Here is a 5,000-nt window from a genome sequence, read left to right as displayed (position 1 = left end):
GTGCGAAAAAAACAATTGTTTTATGTTTCCTTAGTTCAAGGGCCATAACTCTGTGAAAATCAGTAAATCGCCATGAAAGTTAAACTTTATTTGTAACAGTACATGATAAAGCTATACACAAAATTTCACCTCAATATCTTGAGGCATTAAAAAATTAAAAATAAAGTCAGCAAGACAAATTTTCATATCTCCTAAGTTCAAGGGCCATAATTGTGTCAAAAATAGGTCAATCGCCATGAAAGTTTCCCAGTCCCCCATTAGAGTAATTATCTTAATTGTGTCAAAAATAGGTAAATCGCCATGAAAGTATCCCACTCCCCCATTACAGTAATCATCTTAATTGTCCCGTCATTTCTGTCCCGGGTCAGATCACTGGCTATCTAGAGACCGGACCCGGGATGGACATGTCTGAAACCTCTGAGGCATAGGGGCATGTAAATAAAGTTATAGGTAGTACTAAACAAAATAACTTCCGGCTTGGTAAAAGTTCGAGGTGCAGCGAACGTTTGATAGAGAAGTGAACACCACAAGTCCTGTGATTTGTGATAAATGTATTGGTTGTAAAACAAAATAGTTTCATCTGGGCAATAAATGTTTGCAGTTTTATTTCATCTAGTACCAGTGTGTCAAGCCTTGTGGTTGAAACATGTATGGGGTACCTGTAAAAAAAAAAGTACTCGAATTGTGTGCGGAACTAGGGTAGTCATAGATGCTACCCGTTATCTCAGAAATGAGCAGCTTGACGCCCCCCCCCCCCCCCCATTTTTTTTCTAATTCACTTTAAGGGTGAGGGGTGGTAGTATTTATATCCGTGGCGTTTATGTTGATTGATACGCTGCAGGTAGGAGTTTTAGCCACATGTTAATATTGTCGTCTATGGGATTTGATCTGGTAGTATACACCCTATAGCAAGCCATGAAAGTCAAACTTCTATATGACAAAGCTATACACAAGCTATATATCTCGAGGCATGTGGAAAAAAAAACATCCGGAAAACTATATGTGAGAAGGACAGACTGACGGACGGACAAATTATAAATTCTGGCTTTTATTTTTTAACAACGCCCAATAGCCGATCTAGTTTACGTGCTTGGGTGTCGTTAAACATTCATTCATTCATTTTATTTGTTTAAAACGCGCGCAGTAATACAAAATACTACATACGTAGGAGTTAGCTCCCTTGTGTTGCTTCCCTTTCGTGTTCGTTTGTTTGTTTAACGACACCACTAGAGCACACTGATTTTATTAATCATCGGCTATTGGATGTATTTGGTAATTTTGACATATATAGTTTTAGAGAGAAAACCCGCTGCATTTTACCATTATGAAACTAAAAATAGCCCACAAACATCTAGAAATGCGTCCAGCAATATAAAACACTAAGTACGTGGGAGTTAGCTCCCTTGCGTTGCTTCCCTGAGGCGTCCGCTTGTTTATTTCATTTATAGTTATTTTCCAATTAAGGTTTATGCACGTTGTCTTGGGCACACAACTCAGTTATCTGGACTATGTTTTTGTTTGGGAATTTTTGTTGTTGCTTTTTGGGGGTGGGGTTTGTTTAGGTTTTTGGGGGGGTGGGGTGGGAGGGAGCGTATTAAAAGTTCATTACACAATTCAAACTATTAAAAAAAAAAGTTTTTTTGTTTAGTTGGTATTCGAATATTCTCTCGACATTTCCATCGAATATTCGAATATCATTTTCAGACCAAATATCTAACACTTACCACTTACTTTACCACTTACCACTTACTTTACCACTTACTTTACCACTTACCACTTACTTTACCACTTACCACTTACTTTACCACTTACCACTTACTTTACCACTTACCACTTACCACTTACTTTACCACTTACCACTTACTTTACCACTGGGCTACGTCATTGTAATAGTGGAGGCGGGACGTAGCCCAGTGGTAAAGCGCCCGCTCGATGTGCGGTCGGTATGAGATCGATCCCCGTCGGTGGGACTATTGGGCTATTTCTCGCTCTAGCCAGTGCATCACGACTGGTATATCAAAGGTGCTATCTGTCAAAGGCGAGGCGTTAGCCGAGCGTTTTCTCGTGCGACACTACCTTTATACGCCGATAAAGTATTGTTACTCGTCCTCTAACTGTCTTAGAGCAGAGCCAAACTCTTGACTGCACGTGCAGCGATACCGCTTATAAAGTGAATGTCTGAAGTACTTTATCGGGATATAAATGTACTTCACGTGACCAAATATGAAGCTCCCATTGGACTAGAAATTCAGCTGTGCTCTAACTTGTAATAGTGAGTGTACGTTAATGCACATGTGTCTATTTGTTCTAGAGTCCTGGACCCGATTTCATTAAGTGCTCTTAGTGCTAAGATCGCCTTAAAGGGGCTGTCCTGAATGTGTAGCCATTGTTGGCGACTACTATTTCATACTAAATACATTTTGTTGTTTAGCATATCGGATGTGTTTGCGGTCGTATACTAATGTTTGTAACACTCAGTTTTTACTTTAATTCGTGATATATATTTTTTCGTACGTAAATTCCTGCTTTGGGTACTACAAGCATTAGGACAACAACAAACACCTTGTAAATACAGACAATGATATTTTAAGTAAGAAAATGTATTTAATTTGTGTGTTACTTCATCGAAAAGGCTCTATTGGTCGGAAACTCAGGACTGTCCCTTTAAATGTATACGGTAGTTGTGCACTTAAGGTGATCTTAGCGCTAAGATCGCTTCGCGAAACGGGTACCTGGAATATATATTTTTAACGAACGACTTGGGTGATGAAATGCTATACCCATGAGAATATTTTATTTGTGTAAATTGTCTGTATAATAAATATCCATATTGGAGGTGAGATATTAAAGGCGCAGACCTTAGTTTCAGCCGTGAAAATTCACACTAAGTTCAAATCCAGGGGCGTGCGCAGGAAATTTTGCAGCGGGGGGGGGGGGGTCGAGGTGTCTGGCGAAATCCGATAACATCTCAGTACTACCATATCCATTCACAGGAATGTAAAAAATCGGGATATGAAAAAAAATTCCGCCTTGAGCAGGGGGGTTCGACCCCCAAACGCCCCCGGCCCCCCCCCCCCCCCTGCGCACGCGCCTGTAATCTATAAACCACCAACACATTTGGATAAAGTTATAACAGAAAGAAGCTAACATCTAAATACCGTCTAAAAATAACCAGAGCTTGTCTCGATAACCATTACTTCTCAGACGAATGTGCGTTTTTAGAATTATGAAAAATGCATTTTGTAATACAAAAACCTGGAAATGAATATTCTAAATTGTAAAATGTAAGTACTTCTAATTTAAGTGATCAAAAAACGGCTTGACGTAGTGTTTAAAAACTAGGGTCTGTGAATAACCAACTAGGGTCTTGTTGTTCATATTGTTTTAACAAACGAATTAAAGGAAAGTATGTTTTGAGTCTCCATTCAGGGCCATTGCCGGAGGGCGACATGGAGAGATCCCCTCCCCACCCTGGAAAAACATATTCCCCACCCCTTAGAATCTGCTGGACTTGTTTTACATACGGATAGTTTGGTGTTGTCTATATCTAAAGTTAAAGTGTGTTTTGTTTAACGACACCAGTAGAGCACATTGATTTATCAATCACCGGCTATCAGATGTCAAACATTTGGTAAGTTTAGCATAATATAGTCCTAGAGGGGTAACCTGCTAACAATAAATTCCATTAATAGCAATGGTATTTTTATATGTACCACCTGACAGACAGGATAGCACATACTACGGACTTTAACATGCCAGTCGTGGTGCTCTGGCTGTAACTAGAAATAGCCCAATGGACCCACTGACGGGGATCGATCCCTTGCTGCTAATCGAAAAGAGTAGCCCATGAAGTGGCGACAGCGGGTTTCCTATCTCAACATCTGTGTGATCCTTAACCATATGTCCGACGCCATATAAACATAAATAAAATGTGTTGAGTGCGTCGTTAAATAAAAAAGTTCCTTCCTTTATTTACAACAGCTTCAACACTATCATCAGGGCTCGAATTTAACGACGGCCATGCCCTAGTCATATGTCTGAATGCCCTTAAACTTAAACACAGTCTCGCGGTGCTGACGCTGACGCCTGACTGTGCATGGTACTATGTGGTCGTCATACTCAAACACATCTCAAAGGGTTGTAGCTTTTTTCTTTCTTTTTTGTTTTTTTTTGGGGGGGGGGGTTGCTCTTCTTTTTTTTTTCTTTCTTTTTTTCTTTCTTTCTTCTTTTTTTTTGGGAGGGAGGGGGTTAAAGAAAACATAAAATCATTCACGGGGTATTGGTTTTAATATGTGCTGCTGTGTTATTGTAATACATTTGTTGGTGTTTGCCGTGTCGTCCTGCTTTCTAGCCGTAAAGCACTAATAAATCATTAACCGGGTATTGGTTTTAATATGTGCTGTTGTGTTATTGTAATACATTTGTTGGTGTTTGCCGTGTCGTCCTGCTTTCTAGCCGTAAAGCACTAACAAATCATTCACCGGGTATTGGTTTTAATATGTGCTGTTGTGTTATTGTAATACATTTGTTGGTGTTTGCCGTGTCGTCCTGCTTTCTAGCCGTAAAGCACTAATAAATCATTAACCGGGTATTGGTTTTAATATGTGCTGTTGTGTTATTGTAATACATTTGTTGGTGTTTGCCGTGTCGTCCTGCTTTCTAGCCGTAAAGCACTAACAAATCATTCACCGGGTATTGGTTTTAATATGTGCTGTTGTGTTATTGTAATACATTTGTTGGTGTTTGCTGTGTCGTCCTGCTTTCTAGCCGTAAAGCACTAACAAATCATTCACCGGGTATTGGTTTTAATATGTGCTGTTGTGCTATTGTAATACATTTGTTGGTGTTTGCCGTGTCGTCCTGCTTTCTAGCCGTAAAGTACTAACAAATCATTCACCGGGTATTGGTTTTAATATGTGCTGTTGTGCTATTGTAATACATTTGTTGGTGTTTGCCGTGTCGTCCCGCTTTCTAGCCGTAAAGCACTAATAAATCATTCA

Source organism: Gigantopelta aegis, chromosome 11, assembly GCF_016097555.1.
Source record: "Gigantopelta aegis isolate Gae_Host chromosome 11, Gae_host_genome, whole genome shotgun sequence".
Classification (NCBI taxonomy): domain Eukaryota; kingdom Metazoa; phylum Mollusca; class Gastropoda; order Neomphalida; family Peltospiridae; genus Gigantopelta; species Gigantopelta aegis.
Note: the sequence above shows the minus strand (reverse complement) of the source record.